The sequence below is a fragment of the Tachypleus tridentatus genome, chromosome 4 (genome assembly GCF_004210375.1).
Source record: "Tachypleus tridentatus isolate NWPU-2018 chromosome 4, ASM421037v1, whole genome shotgun sequence".
Taxonomy (NCBI): Eukaryota; Metazoa; Arthropoda; class Merostomata; order Xiphosura; family Limulidae; genus Tachypleus; species Tachypleus tridentatus.
The window spans coordinates 18,036,550-18,054,770 of record NC_134828.1 but is presented as its reverse complement, the minus strand read 5'-3'; the positions used below and the strand labels follow the sequence as shown (position 1 = coordinate 18,054,770).

The window sequence follows — 18,221 nt, the reverse complement described above, 5'->3', positions numbered from 1 at the left end:
TTACGTAATTCAAAATCTTCTATTTCTTATAAACAGTAAGTTCATTTCACTCGGTGCTAAATACATATTTGGTATAAAACTCTTATTTACAGAATTTGACATAGCAGAAAAAAATATCGAAATTTAAGACCAAATTTTGTCTACATCAGCGATGGAATTCAATCAAATGGGAAAAGTGGAAAAAAAAATGGAACTGGATTCGTGTAATTCAAAATTTCGGCCCCTAGTGACTCAGCGTATATCTGGACTTACAACGATAAAAAACCGGGTTTCGATATTGTGGTGGGCAGAGCACAGATAGCCCATTGTGTAGCTTTGTGCTAAAATTCAAAACAAGAACAACAACACGAAATTTAGTTAAATCGGGCATGATCGATTGACTAACCCACTAACACTTAGCCTTTACATTTCTGATAACACTATGTAACAAAATTTTTACTTTTCTTGTTCCTGGACAGAAAGTGTTATTTTCAATTACTTATGTCTAAAGTAAAATGGAAAAGACCTATTTTCTCTTCAAACTTTGCTGATCTAGGGCGTATAACGAAAACATGATGGGAGACTATATTTGGGAGCTGATAGGTGAAAGTGATTTACATTATAGTCGCAAATCTCGAAAACTAGTCAGTTTTAAACATTTTGTTCACTTTTGTATAACTTTAGTATAAATACATGTAAATCTTGATTCATATGTTTTTTATTCAGACCTTATGTAAATGAAAATGTGCAAATTTGTCAGTTTTACATAGAAAATAGGTTAATTTCTAAATTTCATTATCCAGGTCACAAAAGCAAAGTCTGAGGGAATAATGGTTATTTTCCGTACTTTTACAACATAAGCAATTAATAAACACATATCAAGGAACAAAGGTTGTGTTACGTAGTGTAACAAATAGGATATCTTGTGTAACAAATATGAATTACCATATTCCGCATAATATCTCGTGAGGTTTAATCAGATTTAGCCATAAAGTAAATTAACATTACAGGATAATTCTGGTAATTACATTAATTTAGTTGTCAATTGCATAAATTGATTATATTTTTCATTAATTATCCTTTTTTAGGCCTAATGACTTCTCGTCCAGCAGAGGCGTGCACACCTGTTTACTTTGACGCAAGAACCAGACGATTTACCACACTTACTTGTAAGTAATGATTCTTAATTTCTACGGAGATTTAATGACATTAGAATCTAAAGAATCTTCTTCTGGTGCTACATGCTTACCTCGTAGATAACTCCTTAAAAACTAGAGAAATGAAAACTGTAAGTTCACGCAACACTCGAAGCCTGAACTTTTGAGTTTAACCTAGCTGAGCGCATGAAACCTGCCAAAGACTCTGTGTACGTCAAATAATAAACTTCGGATACTTTTGAAAACAATTAGTAAAAAGTCTTAATAGCTATAAACAGACATTGAACTTCAGTGATCGGTTCGATAACTTGTTCGTGTGATTTTTATTAATGATTTGTTATTTCATTAATAATTATTAGTTTTATTCAGCACGAACTATAAGCTATATACAGCTATTAATTAACTGTACACACAAGAGACGCTTAAAAGCTTTACTAAAACCTTTATTCTTGCTTGTTAGGTGACGTGAAAACGGCAAAGGAACGTGTTTACTGGTATTCAGTATTAAATATTTCTTGTGTTATGGTTTTGCAAATCAAATTATCTCAAATGAAAACGAATAAAACACATTACAAAGCTTATGTGTGAGATCGGACCCGGCATGGCCAGGTGGTTAAGGCGCTCGACTCGTGATCTGAGGGTTGTGGGTTCGAATCCCGTCGTACCAACCGTGATCGTCCTTTCAGCTGTGGCGCGTTATAATGTGCGGTAACTCCCACTAATCATTGGTAAAAGAGTAGGCCAAGAGTTGGCGGTGGGTGGTGATGACTGTCTCTTTCCCATAGTTAATTTAGGAAACTAGTGCAGATAGCCCTCGTATAGCTTTGCGCGAAATTCAAAACAATTATTTGTGAGGTGATATCATTTTTATGGTGGCTTCTACGTTACCTTCTTTGCTAATAGTAATACGTTTCTCAGACATAAAACACAACCACATCTTATAAAGTACGTCAGATATGTCACAATGTTTATATCTTACTCTTCAAAAGATTGTCGATAGAAAATAATTACAGATAAATAAATTGTATTTTCCTTTTCAGTGTAAAGTATTGCAATGGAAGTTTCCAGAAGATGGCGGTTGGTACTCAGGTGCGGTTTGAATGTTTTATAGTAATTTATTATGAAGTCTAACGTAACGGATGGATTTAAAACCACAACTAAGTGGGAGATTAAAGCTTGGCCTATTTGAATTTCTACAGCATCAACCTTGGGTAGCGGAATGTCCTCTGGTCGGAAGATACATGATCCAATCCCCAGTCGCAGATGGCTCAATTTGTCTCTGACGATTTGGAGAACAGCGTGTGCTCTGAACATTTAGAGTCCGGCTGCAGGTCGACTGATCGACTTGTGTTCCTGAGTGAGTGCTCTTCCGAGAAAGGGCTAAAGTAAGATATTTAGTATCATCTAGCTTGTAATCCCACCATCTGTGAATAGACAAGTTATTAAGAAATACTTTTTTTTTTTACAATACGCTTGTAAGTTGAAAATAAAACAGCTGTTAAATAATTTATATCAAGAGGATATGTTTTCAAATTTAATATATCACACGATGTAACAAAATTTTTTTACTTTTGGTCCTGGGCAAAAGTGTTATTTCCCAATTGCTTGTGCCTAAAATAAATGGAAAAGACCTATTTTTCTCTCTTCAAACGTTGCTTTTGTGACCTAGGAGCGTATAACGAAAACATTATGGGAGAATATATATATTTGGGAGCTGATAGGTGAAAGTGATTTACATTACAGTCGCAAATCTCGAAAACTATTCACTTCTAAACGTTTTTGTGTAACTTTAGTATAAATACATGTAAATCTTGATTCATGTGTTGTTTTATTCAGACCTTATGTAAATGAAAATGTGCAAATTTGCCTGTTTTTACATAGAAAATAGGTTAATTTCTAAATTTCATTATCCAGGTAACAAAAGCAAAGTTTGAAGGGAATAATGATCATTTTCTGTACTTTTACAACATAAGCAATTAAGAAATAACACATACTATCCAGGAACAAAATTTGTGATACATAGTGTTGAAAGTATGCATTTATAAAACACTGGGCAATTCTGCAAAGATATTGAGTTATAAGCTTCGACAAAGAAATATTGTTATTAAAGAAGACATAAATAATAAACCATCTTCTCTATAGTGTTATTGGAAATAAACGTTAAATAAAAGTTGGAGGCTCTCAAAGTATCAGAATAAAACAAGACACATTTTACGTGTAACGTCCTTTGTAGAAACAGCGGTAAGACTATAAAATTAAGGGTTCTGATTACTCTCGATTGACATGCAGATAGCCGGTGTGGCTTTACTACCAGAAGACACACAGACGTCATGCGATTTAGTAAAGTTTTTAAAAGACGAATGTCACTATGATATGTGTAACATTACAAGTGTTTTGTTTTTAATTTGTAAAGGTAAACATTTCTTACATACCAAAGTTTTTCAAGACCAATTTAAAAGTGTTAACTTATCAGGTATAAAATAGTGTTTCTATTGAGCTGGGCCCGGCGTGACGAGGTGGTGAAGGCACTCGACTCATAATCTGAGGACCATGGGTTCGAATCCCTTCGCACCAAACATGCTCGGCCCTTTCAGCTGCGGGGTGTTATAATGTGTGGGCCATCCCACTATTCGTTGGTAAAAGAGTAGCCCAAGAGTTGGCGGTGGGTAGTGATGACTAGCTACCTTCCCTTTAATTTTACACTGCTAAATTAGGGACAGCTAGCGCAGATAGCCCTCGGGTAGATTTGCCAAACAAACCAAACCTTTGAGCTAACCACATATAGTTTCTGAACCATATAAAAGATGGTGTAGCTGGAACGTTTCTTACACTTCTATTAATGTGTATCTTAGCGATACCTGTTCTTCCTATTTTCACTTATGGAATAAACAAGTGACGAATAAATGATAAGCGTATTTTGGTAGAATTAATTCTACTGTAATGCACACAATATTTCTCACAGTACGAATCAGATTGTTACTGCATTTTACGCCTTGTAAGAAGCATTTTTTTTTCTTTAACCTGTTGACTGCCAGGTATTTCAGCTGCTACAATACAACTCTAATGCTTCTTCATTTTGTAACTTTTTTCGTGACGCCATTTTGGATCGAAAGTGAAACAATTTGTAAGTAGGTCAAATACATGTATGGTGCTGATATCCAGCGTTGAAGTTAGGTATTATTGAGAACGAATTAACTCGTCCGTGGCACTGTGTTACCGATCGGCTTGGACGAGTTATCTCGTCTACGGCACTGAACAGGTTAAAAATACCATGAACAATTCCATGCGTCTTCCAAGACAAAATAATGGGTTAAGACAAGAGGTTAGCCTGGGGTCTACTGAAAACGTCTTCTCATACAAATCGTAATCTCATAACTTACCAATTACAAGTATTTTCAATAAAATAAAACATTCAATTTAACTAATATTGTCGATATACTGTGAAGAATATGATTTATTTGACCGTATTTACTCGGTAGGTTGAGAAAAGTCAAGGTTACATCAAGGTGTTGGTTGCTGAGTCAAAATATTTTTTTCTTAGGATTATCTTTCCAAAATTAGGGTGCGCGTCTTTCACGATGTCGGCCCGGCATGACCAAGTGTGTTAAGGCGTTCGACTCGTAATCCGAGGGTCGCGGGTTCGCATCCCCGTCGCATCAAACATGCTCGTCCTCCCAGCCGTGGGGGGCGTTATAATGTCACGGTCAATCCCACTATTCATTGGTAAAGAGTAGCCTAAGAGTTGGCGGTTGGTGGTGATGACTAGCAGCCTTCCCTCTAGTCTTACACTGCTAAATTAGGGACGGCTAGCACAGATAGCCCTCGAGTAGCTTTGTGCGAAATTCGAAAACAAACAAACAATCCATGATGTAACGTCTTACAAGACGTAAAATACGGTAATCTTTATAGGCACAGATAACAAACATTAATTTTGTTACTCTGAAAGTAACTGATGTCTGATCAGTTTTTCAATATTTAACCTCTTCCTACAAGAGTTATTATTTTTTCTTGACAGTCCTAAAGCGCACTGTCGTTCCAAAACCTAACCCTCTCAAAGTATTTGCTGTTAGTGATACGTAATGTGTCCTAATATTTCATTAGTACTTTTTCTCTCGTAGGAATAATGGACACTTACATGTTATTATATAACTGCCAAAGTTTGTTTTTTTTAAAGACTCTTAGATGAGATGCCCCATGAGACCATAATCTATAAACATTACTGAGGTAAGTGTTTCGGGTGTTCAAGACAGGAGAAACATTAGTGGTGTTCAATAGGACAGTGTACTAAAAGGAACAATATTAGAACAGTGGAAAATAACAATGGACGACGCAAGTTTGTCTTTAGGTACCAGATAATGATAAGAGATTAATGGTCACACAAATCGACGTTCCTAATGTGATAAAACCTTTTATCCTGATATTAAAGAGTTGAGAAAGTGCAGACCTGTTCGTGTGTTATAAGATTACTTGAACCTTTGTTGCAAAGAAAACCATGATAGCTTCTAAAAACAAAAATGAAGGCCTTACAAAGTGTACAAAAGAAATTGTTTGTTTGTTTCTCCTAAACTCTCCACAGAGCAACTTCTGTCACCGTAAAAACAGATCAATTGAATTATTAACTCAGACACTTTGAATCCAGTGAAGAATCCTGTAGAATCCAAGTGATAATTTTGTTAACATTTAAAATGTTGACAACAAAATGTCTGTTGGATTACTGCGCATTTTGAAAGAACGCTCAACATGGAATCTTCCGAGCAACTCAGATAACTTCCTTTTACCGACTTAGTTGCCTATATTCTGTGTTTGTTCGTTGTTGAGCGCAAAACTACACAATGAGCTATTTGTGTTCTACATATTGAAATTCAATTTTAAGCGTTGTATCGCAACCCGATGTTATATCGAAACCCGATTTTGAGCACTATACAAAACCCTCATAGCTGCTGCCATTTCATGCGAGGGTCTCAGCAAACCACTTTATTGATCGACACAATGAACTGAAGTTTGATGGCTTAGGCTACTCTTCGTGCAGAAAGACATTTGAATATCACAGTTTTTTAACGGTAGCTTCAATTACTGTTTTTAATTATATTCATGTTCGGAAAAATGAAATAATTTCACATAACTAATATCAAATATTACTATTTAACAAATCAGTGTAAAGAATATCACCCGATGTATTCTAGTTCATAAATACGTAATACGAAGCTCTGAAAACTATGATTTATAAACATTGAAATTGAAGAAGCTAACATTTAAACTTGATTGCATACAAAGCAACAGGATCTCGGTGATTTGAGAGTGACAAAAGACAGATTTATAACGCAGTTTTGAAACATGTCTAATTTTGAGACGTTGTGGGCATATGAAGATAAATGTGAGAAAATATTATTTTTATAACAAGTTTGTTTGTTTTGAATTTCGCGCAAAGTTACTCAAGGGCTATCTGCGCTAGCCGTCCTTTATTTACTAGTGTAAGACTAGAGGAAAGGCAACCAGTCATCACCACCCACCACCAACTCGCGGGCTGCTCTTTTACCAACGAATAGTGGGATTGACCGTCGTATTATTACGCCCCCACGGCTAAAAGGGCGAGCATGTTTCGTGCGACAGGGATTCGAACCCGCGACTCTCAGATTACGAGTCGAACGCCTTAACCCACCTGGCCATGCCGGGCCTTTTATAACAAACGTAATGACAAACCGTAACATACTAAGTTTTTGGAGATACGGTGATATATTTCTTACTTTGTAATTATTCAGAACGTCATACATATGTAACCACAATTAGTGAATGTGATACGAATATATCTCAGAACGGCTGTTATAGGTATTAACTTTTACTGATAAGGAGAGAACAACGTTTCTACCTTCTTAGGTCATCTTCAGATTAAGAAACCAATATAGTATAACAAATAAGTAATTTATTTACAAACAAAACTATATTCACATTTACATATCTTTCTCCAGTGGCACAACAATATGTCTTCGGACTTTCAACGTTAAAAACCGCATTTCATTACTTGTGGTGGGTGGGCAGATTACGGATAGCCCATTGTGATTATTTAAAAACAAATTACCCTATTAGTAATACTTTTATTCTTGACCCTAACGTATCACTCATTCTTAAGGATATTTTACCTTTATTTTCAATTTTTTAACGTCATTTACCATAATAAGTATTTCATATTTAACTTCAATATTTTTCAGACACAATCACTTTTTGTTGTTCTCTTTGCATCCAGTAGGTGTCCGTTCAGACAGTCAAGTGAGGCTATCACCAAGACATATTCAGTGTTATTGTTGTTTAGTGTAAATGAACAAATATTTCTCTCTCTCTCTCTCTCTGTAATCAAATGAATTGTAAAACTAAAACACTAAAGAGTAAACAGTTAACGGTTTCGTTTCTTTTTTTAGGTTTCCAGTGTCATGGCAGTTGGAAAGAAAATCAGACTTATTATCTCATTGCTAGTGCACTCAGGACTCGGAGAAGATATTGCATTGTAAGTTGTTTCTTTCTAGTCTCGGTGAAGCCTTTATTTTCGACCAGTTTGTGGGTCTGAATATAAAGAAGGTTGTTAGATCTCACTGTGTTTGACTAACTGTCACTACTCCTATCCTGTGTTTAGAATAACCCTGCTATTATAATGCATCGGCACGTGCTTGCGGCCTGTATTGAGCTGTTGTATGCCACTTTTCTCGCTCTCAAAAACGGTTATTTTTCTGCCACTTCTATCTACCACTTCCTTCTCGTACGGTCATTAGAGTTTCGTTTTCGGTTCGTTTCATCTCGATCAAGGTTTCATTGTAACAACTTATTCGATAAAAGTGTTCACTGAATGTCACCTCTCTTCATTACTGTACTTTTTAAATGTATTTCAAATGAAACGCGACCGGATTACTTGTTTAATACTTCTAAATAGTAAAAATACTCAAGGCTACCCGTGACCTGCCCACCTCAGGTATCGAAACTCACTTTTTAGCGTTATAAGTCCACAGACCTTCTGTTGGGCCACCAAATACAGCTGTTTAAATACATTCAATACAATGTTAACTCGCACGGATTACAAATCAATTATACATATATTGCTAGAAACCAGGTTTCGATACCTGTAGTGGGCAAAGTACAGATAACCCCTTGTGACGCTTTGTGCTGAATTTCAAACAAACAATATCCAACCAAAGAAAGTAATCAAACATAACTGAAAATTGTTTGTTATGAATTTAAATTTCTAAGTTCAATAACAATTTTAGTATATATAATGCTATTTTTCAAAGATTTCCTTTCGAAATTTTATAACAGGAAAAATTATATTAGTCGATTAACAAGTCATATTTCTTAACCTACCCAGAACAATTTATACGTCGTAAGTTCAGTCTTGTTTGTTATCGGATTAGCATCTGCTGCGCAGAAAATTCGTCAAGATACTAGCAAAAAACTTTTACAGAAAATTCCAGCCAGTTGATGAAGTCTCAGTCAAGAATAATTTACTCCATCACAATCTGAAACGTGAACAAACATCCGCACCATTCTGTGTATGTAATAAGCCAATAAATCACTTGTGCTTGTATCACTTACAATGTAACCATCAATAGTATTAGTTTCGTGGGCTGATAACTGCCTGTATCACACCAGCGATTCGTTTTCTGTCTGTTACCAGCATAACATTCATTTTAGCCCACAGTGGGCCCTCTTTAAGTAGCTACCATTTATAAACACGGTCTAAGCGCTTGTGCACACAAAAGACCCTCCTCTGAATGATTGTATACCCAGCCGTTTATAACAGAATCTTAGGGTTCCTTTCTGTCAGTTTTTCCCCATCATTCAAAGCAGTTTTCAACTTATTAACACACACCATGCGTGTTGTTTTTTTTTAATAGAAGAAAGTACACACGATTTGTTTCACTGATAATGTTCTACTGGTTCAAGTTTTTGAGCTCTTAGGAATATTAGTAACAAATATTTAATATTAAATTTAATTAAATATTAAAACTCGCATCTTTTTTCTTCACCCCTAGTGGCACAGCAGAATGTCTGCAGACTAGAAACTAGCTTACGATACTCGTGTTGGGCAGAGCACAGACAGGTTAGCCTTCTAGTGGCACAGCAGAATGTCTGCAGACTAGAAACTAACTTATGATACTCGTGGTGGGCAGACCACAGACAGGTTAGCCCCCCAGTGGCTCAGCAGAATGTCTGAAGACTAGAAACTAGCTTACGATACTCGTGTTGGGCAGAGCACAGACAGGTTAGCCCCCTAGTGGCACAGCAGAATGTCTGCAGACTAGAAACTAGCTTAAGATACTCGTGTTGGGCAGAGCACAGACAGGTTAGCCCCCTAGTGGCACAGCAGAATGTCTGCAGACTAGAAACTAACTTATGATACTCGTGGTGGGCAGAGCACAGACAGGTTAGCCTCCCAGTGGCTCAGCAGAATGTCTGCAGACTAGAAACTAGCTTACGATACTCGTGTTTGGCAGAGCACAGACAGGTTAGCCCCCTAGTGGCACAGCAGAATGTCTGCGGACTTACAACGCTAAAAATTGAGTTTCGATACCCGTGGTGGGCAGAGCACAGACAGGTTAATTCCAAAAACAAGAAACAGAATAAACTTTACGTCAAACTATATTTCTTACTAATTGTCAACATTTGTGTTCATACTCATAAGTATACGTATAAATGTTTCTTTATACCCAATTCGACGGTTTGTCCAGAAATTCAGAATGTTCAATTGTGATTATTCTGGCGTTTCGATTGTCGGGCATAAACATTAAACAAAGCAGTTGTTAATAGAATAACTGTAGCACACCACTGAGTATAATAATTGATTGACTTATTTGACTTAGATTCAGGAAGTAAACAAATACCTCCAACGACTCAGAGATAAGTCTGCAGGTTTACGACGCTAACATTCGGGTTTTGATACCCGTGATGGGCACATTTCACATAATAAAAAAGATGCCCAACTGGCTAACAAACCAATAAGCAAGCAGTATTACAAAATGAAATAGAATATTTTATGTCGAAACGGTAATGCCATATAACACGTGCAGATTTGAGGTTCTATTAAATTAATATTCAAATAAAATATACATATAGTAGGCAGTCTTATTTTGTATCACTTTCCTTGTTGTTTCTACATTTTTTATTTTCTTCCAGGTGTTTACGGAAGATGACAAAACTTTTCATTTCTCCGAAGTCCAGATGTCTGTTTGAGAAACATCAGGCTGGGTAGAGATGGATTTATCGCCTTTAGCCTTAGTGGTAAAAGTGGGTATTTTATGATAATTGTATTCTGTCATAAATAAATATACATAAATATATATATATATAACAAAATAAAAGCTCCCAGAGCATAGCAGTATGTCTGCGGACTCGAAACGCTAGTTGCCGGGTTTCAATAGCCTTGTTGGGCAGAGCACAGACAGCCCTTTGTGTGGCTTTGTGCTGTGTTTCAAACAAACGAACTTCAACTCTAAAATAAGAAAATTAAAAACTGTTGCTACCGAGAAGCTAAATAACCCGGATATTCTAAAGTAAGTAGGGAAACATTTGGGCTTAACTCAGTGTGATATTTGTTTTCTGATTGTCGTGGGTATTGAAACCAGATTTTACCTTTGTAAGCATGCAGACACTGGAAGAAGAACAGCTCTTCCTTTCCTTAAGGACGGCAACCCCGGTTTAAAAAAATATTTGGATTATCTGTATGCACGTGTGGGGTAAGGAGGGCACCTTTGTCTTTATCTTTCGTTTTGAAACATTTAGGAAAGTTCTGTTAAATTTTCTAATGTAAAACAGTGTTCTTTAGACACCAGATGTGGTTGGAATAGTGAACATCACGCACACCTTTCTGAGCGTGCGCACGAGATAAAAGTTTGCCAACATCCACGTATTCAAGATTCGAATATATTTATCATTCGCTGTGCCACTGTCAGCGACTCTTTTCGGGTTTTTCTTAGTCATTATAAAGACGGAGTTGAAAGAGTTTGTGGGTGTGAGAGAGCGCGCGACTCTCGTCGAATCAATTTTCACCTCTTCTTGGAAAGTAATCATGGTTCGCGTGCAAGGTCTGTCTTCAAGAGCGTGATAACATACAACGTCGTGAGCAAATGCTACCTGGAAAACAAACGTTCCAATTTTTTACGATACTTCATGCGTTGCGCGTCTGTTTTCACATAGCGTGCTTTTTTCACAGAATGTATATTATACACGTATACGTGAAAAACCTTCGTCCGTATCTCATACAACACGTATTCAACAGATTTAGTTCTGCAGTGGTATAAATTGATTTCTTGATTTTAATATGTTAAACAGAAAAGATAAAGCAATCCTGCCCATGGATCTATTTCTATCGGGTCTTTAGAATATCAAAATGACAGTGAAACACGTCTCTAATACTTTGTTTAAAAGGTAAAATCGTTTTTCTTGACTCATTAGTAGTATTAAAACACGTTGGGAAATTCGTTATGTGCACCGCGGGGAAATCGAACCCCAGATTTCAGCGGACACTCTCATTAGTAGTGGAAATCAAATATTTACCAAAATATTAAATGACGTAACATAATGTTAAGGGAAAACAATCGACCTGACTAAGAAAAGCCAAATTATAAAAAAAGAATTAAAGCCAGCCTTTATCATTGATATATCTATCGAGGTTTCTTTTAAGCCCACTGCCTCCAAAGGCCACCCATTCAACAGGCCGACTAACCTATTTGAAAAATAACAACTAATGATGGCTTCTACATTGTCTAAAGCAATATTTCTGTTCTCTAGTTCTATAATTACATTATTAAGTATGAAAAATGTTAATGCATCAACATTATAAATTCCTTTTACAATTTTAAACACAACAATCGGTTCTCCTCTAACTTTTCTTTTTTCAAACAGTTCTGAGGAACTTAATCTCTCCTCATATGAGAACCCCTCCATCCCAGGTTCCAACAGCTCAATGTCTTCATTAAGGTAAAGAACACAAGACTGAACACAGTATTATAAATGTGGCCTAACCAGTGTCTGTGTGTGTATTTTCTAATAGCAAAGCTACATCAGACTATCTGCTGAGTCCACAAAAGGGGTATCGAACCCTTGATTTTAGCATTGTAAATCCGTAGACTTACCAGTGTACCAGGGGGACGATTAACCAATGTGTGTGTGTTTTTATAGCAAAGCCACATCAGACGACCTGCTGAGTTCACCGAGGGGAATGAAACCCCTGACTTTATCATTGTAAATCCGTAGACTTACCACTGTACCATGGGGACGACTAACCTAACCAATGATGTGTGCAATAAAACAAATAAAAACAAAAAACAACAGACTTGTTGTCTTCATGAAGTGGTTTAAATATTCCCAAATTTATGTTTTAGTTATAGCTACCAACGTTTTTGTTTTGTTTTTAAAAGTCACAAAAAAAGTTCTGCGAAAAAAACTCTGTGTAATGTTAACCTTTGAACCCAAGTAAGGTTTCAGATGAATTGATTTTGCTTTGTAAATATTTTTCGTGAATTCTCTGTGATTGATTTTCCAGTTGCATCGAAAACATCACGGTTGGCTGTTTGGTTTGTATGGCTTTCAATTAATCCAGTAAGTGAAGGTATATATCAAGTTCTTTAAGAAGTCATACAAGACTCGAACCTTCGACTGTTGTTCTTTTGTTGTTTTTTTATATACAAACGATTGTTTTATTGTCCTGTCCCCTGTCACAGAATCTAAATCGTCTGTTCTTGGTGTATATACTACTATTAAGTTACACACTTTACCCAAAACACGATCGTATACGACACATCGTGTAAGAACGTCCTTTGCCCTCATCAATATAGAAAGGGCGGTGTGTGATAATAACTAGCTGCCTTCCCTCTAGTCTTACACTGCTAACTTAGGGACGGCTAGCGCAGATAGCCCTCGAGTATCTTTGCGCGAAATTCAAAAACAAAAAACAAACTTTATCATAGAAATGTTTTGTCGTGTTGGGTTTAAATTACACACCGCTCAGAGTAATTGTGTTGCCATAGATACCATTGAACTCTGTCAGTCGGATAGCGAGTTGCAACCACTACATGTTATTAATCATACATCAGGGAAGAACAGTGGCATGTATTTGTTATCCTTGCGAACTAATAACATTACTAAAGACTTAATTTTTGTATTCAAAGAGAACTTTTTTTGAATAAACACTGACGTATTTTTCGCTACTGAATATAATATCGCGAGTATAGCGTAAAATCGCTTGAGAAACCCGAGGGTTTTCAGTAGGCATTTTAGTTTGTTTGTTTTGAAATAGCACTGAAAGACTAGATGGAAGGCAGCTAGTCATCACCACCCACCACCAACTCTTGGGCTACTCTTTTACTAACGAATAGTGTGATTGACATCACGTAATAACGCCCCAACGGCTGAAAGAGTGACACTCAAATTGCGAATCAATTTCCCTTTTTGTTTTGAAACCGATAATCTGAGTGATTTCTAAAGACAGGATTTCTTCCTTAAGGGGTGAAAATCTGTCTGAATGTTTGATGATTTCCCCAGTGTATCAGTGATACATTTAGAGACAACGGAAAGAAGGTGGGGCTCGATTTCCCTCGGTGCACACAGCAGATAGGCGCACGTGGCTTTACCCTAAAAGACAAACACACGCGTTATTTTACTAATGCGTTTCAATCAGTTGTTGGACAAGAATTTATACATGAATCTTTTTTATATGATACTTGATTACGACACAAGTCATCTCTTATGTTTATCTTGTATTAAACCGACAATATGACAGTGGATTACGACACAAGTCATCTCTTATGTTTATCTTGTATTAAAACGACAATATGACAATGGATTACGACACAAGTCATCTCTTATGTTTATCTTGTAATTAGCTGTTTGATTGTTTTTTCTCTCTGAATTGAAATGACTATAATGTAATATAACATAGAAAAGTTACTGAACGCTAAGTAAGTTTTGTCTCACATAATGCTTTGTGTGTGTGTGTTTTCTTACAGCAAAGCCACATCGGGCTATCTGCTGAGCTTATTGAGTGGAATCGAACCCCTGATTTTAGCGGTGTAAATCCGTAGACTGTACTGACGAGTAGGCGCATAATGCTGTAAAAATATGTTGAATATACTATAACCTTAATAATAACGTTTACCGTTATTTTATGTTTTCTAAAGTAGGCAGATCCAAGTTAAATACTTACAAATAAATATGACAGAACGATTCTTACTATCTCAGTAGCTGATACAGCGGTATGTCTCCGGATTTACAACGCTAAAATTAGGGATTCGATTCTCCTCGGTGAGCTGAGCAGATAGCCCGATGTGCCTCTGCTATAAGAAAAAAAAATACTGTCTTAGTTAAAAACTGAACCGTTTATAAGTCATGGTTATACTTGAAATTCTTAGAAATATATCTAAACAATAAAAGATATAATGGAATTTATTGAATGTGAAATAGCTCTCTCAGGTTTCAGGGTTAATGAAACTTCGCACAAAAAGAATATTAAACTCTTGAGTCTGAAGGAAATTGTTTCAAGGATTGGCACTTCAGATTTAGAAAACTGTATAACAACATAGAAATGATATAGTTGTTTTGGAATAAATTACAAAGCCACACAATGGGCCATCTGTAATTAGTGATGACTATGATCTGTCTACCACGGCTATAGAAACCCTGTTTCTAGCTGTGTGAGTCCGTAGTCATACCGCAGCGCCACTAGGCGGACAAATCACACACCAATAGTTGTTTCAGAAAGCTACAACACATCAATGGATGAGACAAGGAAAAAACGTCCATGAAGCTAGAATTCGAGTTCCCCAAGTGGTGTTTGGATATACATATTGAGATGTTAGTAATACTATTCTAAATCCAACCAAAATATTAGTATAACCCCCATTCTCAAGGTTATGGGCTAGAAAACCCACTTCTAATTCTTTTGTCCTTGTTGGTTTTCACTCACTTTCAGACCCGACATCGTTAGGTGGTTAAGGCACTTGACTCCTAATCCGAGGATCGCGGGTTCGAATCCCCGTCACACCAAATATGCTTGCCTTTTCAGCTGTGGGGCGTTATAAGGTGACGGTCAATCCTCCTATTCGTTGGTAAAAGAGTAGCCCAACAGTTGATGGTGGGTGGTGATGACTAGCTGCCTTCCCTCTAGTGTTACATTACTAAATTAAGGACAGCTAGCACAGATAACCCTCGTGTAGCTAAATTGTTTGTCGTTTAAGTTTTGATTCTTTGTGAGATTTATTATAATGAAGAAATATTCTTAAGACTGTAAATTTTGAATTTATCGATAATTTTATGTTGTTTTTTTCTGTTTTCAGGCCTGTGCAGCGACACAAATGGCTCTTCTGACCGTGCTTGGCTTCAACTGATATTGTTAAACATTGTGTTAGCAGTCTTACCAAAACTGATATAATGGCTCCGTCTTCATGCGATCAGAGTTAATTTGAACCTTTAACACGTTGGAGTTGAATGTAATATGGAGGACATACTATAGAAATTACACGAACTTCTAAAACTACGTTCGTGCAAATATCTGCTGCAAAAGGTTGTGCTCAGAGAACATGGGCAAACGTTGAAAATCGTCTGTGAAATGTGAATAAAGAGCACCAGTGAAAGTAGACAGATATCTGTGGGATGACGTTTACAAACAGGACTTTGAAAAGATAAGTCAGTTGTTTAAATCTCCGGGATTTTTCTGGACATCTCAGACTTGACTAAGTTGAGCGAAAACATTACAGTTATGAAAGAATTTACGGGCTAATAAATTGAACTTTGATGTAATAATATTTGATTATTGAAATTGTTGTGAGATAATTTAAGTCACGTGGTTAAGCTTAAAGCTTTGGGCTTTTTAATTTATTGAAAAAAAAATAAAGATTACTCATTACTCCACCAGAGGGAATTGGGAACGTTTGCTGTATTTCTTGGTTATTTTTCTATGTGATGTGCTTAAAGCAACTTACACTAAAAATACCAAAATATTACGATTTTTACATACGTTTAATCCTGCTTCTATGATATACTTAATTGCTTGAAGCTACCGGTGCCTTTAAATCGTTATTTCTTAAATCTCAGAGCGATTGTTTCCTGGTGTTATAATAGATGTGTAATTATAACAGTGTATGTAGACAGCCCGGTCCCTAGAAATGACAAATAAAATATAATATTTTATTCATTTCAGTTTTTATTACTAATCTATCAAGAGAACTATCTCACCCTACTGAAAGACAGTGAATTCATTTTTGACGCAAGAATTTTCATGGTTTTGTAGAGGACCAGAACTTGCGATGGAATTCAAGACGATGTGAAACCCGTTAGAAACAAAGATATTCTAACTCTCTTTGTTGACCTGAAGATGACCTAAGAAGGTCGAAACGTTGTTCTTTACTTTATTTTAATTGAAGGTTTAATATTTTAATACAACCAGAGTTCAGATTCCACGTTCAACAGAGACTGGGTAGCTCCATTGTGTTAAACAACACTCTGATTATAGTAACTTTCCTAATGGACTCACAACTGAGAGTTCATGTTCGGGCCCGGCATGGCCAAGCGCGTTAAGGCGTGCGACTCGTAATCGGAGGGTCGCGGGTTCGCATCCCCGTCGCGCCAAACATGCTCGCCCTTTCAGCCGTGGGGGCGTTATAAGTGACGGTCAATCCCACTATTCGTTGGTAAAAGAGTAGCCCAAGAGTTGGCGGTGGGTGGTGATGACTAGCTGCCTTCCCTCTGGTCTTACACTGCAAAATTAGGGACGGCTAGCACAGATAGCACTCGAGTAGCTTTGTGCGAAATTAAATATTTAATGAAAGAAAACCGTAACTGAAAAACACATTATTTAAATAATGAAGAACTACTCCAATACTTTACCTTACTCAGAGTCCCAAATGGTCCAAAGACAGCTTTAGATTAAAAAATTGTTCAAACATGTCCAACTTTACGAGCTAATGCGTGTATTTAAAATAAAGTTTAGAATTTATCATTGAAATAAGTAACTCAAGAGCTTACCAGTTTAAACTTGTTATAATAATCGCTGTGGAAGCTTTAACAAACACACACACAGAAATCTGCTTGCAATGAGTTCAATTTTTTTTTCACTCGAATGTTAAATATTCATGAACAATATTATTGCTCGAAACCTTCACACCAGATATCGCTGTAGTGCATTTTACTACTAGAACCTAGTGATTTCGTTTGCCCAGAGAAAGCAGCATATTTGATTGATTTGAAATCATTTACATTTTTTGGGGGAACTTTTTGCCAGCCCAAAGTCAGAAGAAATTACGAATAGTAACCTTATTAGCAGGATTTCAAACATATATATCCGTACTTTGTTTGTAATGTATGTTCTACGTAAGGTATTATACACGAATAAAAAACTTTAAAGGCTTGTTTTGTTTATTACCGTTTCGAAATTCATGCGTAACGTTAAACAAGCCGTCCCTAATTTTGAGTCGAAGAAAACCAGTTAATCCTCAAGTTCCATGTTGTTGTTTCTTCAGCATTGGTTCGTGAATAATGATTTTTTAAATTCACGGTTCGTTATGCTAACCATAAGGCTACATCGAGCTCCACCTAAAAGGTGAAAAGCGCAGATAACTTCACTGATGAGAAAATAGCCTTGTGGATGTTTTGTGAAGTGAAGAGAAGCCATTCAACTATTTCTATCAAACCAGATGTTGGTCAAAAGCCTGAAGCAAAAACTGTTTGTCCGTGAAGTATTTTCATACGTTAAATTGATAACGAGGCCTAAAACATAAAGTCATGCTAGTTAGGTCCAAAAATTTGCATCACGACATAACTAAGTGATTCTTAACTGTTTACAATAGGTTTTAGTTATTGTATAGCCAGTGGTTTAAATTATATAATATCAAAGTAGAAAAACAAATGTATTAATATGAACGTTTAGGAGCAATTCCCCATTTCTAAAAGCACAGTTAATCCAAATTTCTTCTTGTTACAGCATCGCTTTAAGAACTCACTAGTTCCCTTGGGATGATAGATTGTTGTCTAATATGGTATGTTAGATATAATATAATATGGTATATTAATAGTATTAATATAGTATATTAAAAATATCAATGAATAAACGTA

The 18,221-nt window shown here is 36.3% G+C and overlaps 1 long non-coding RNA gene across 1 annotated transcript; it reads left to right on the top strand.

Annotated features, from left to right (window-relative positions):
- The first annotated feature begins 7,549 nt into the window (after nucleotides 1–7,549).
- LOC143248245 (uncharacterized) lies at nucleotides 7,550–16,304 on the top strand. The gene is made up of 3 exons (XR_013026838.1): nucleotides 7,550–7,635; nucleotides 10,293–10,403; nucleotides 15,449–16,304. It is a non-coding gene; the product is annotated as an uncharacterized LOC143248245 (long non-coding RNA).
- The last annotated feature ends 1,917 nt before the right edge of the window (nucleotides 16,305–18,221 follow it).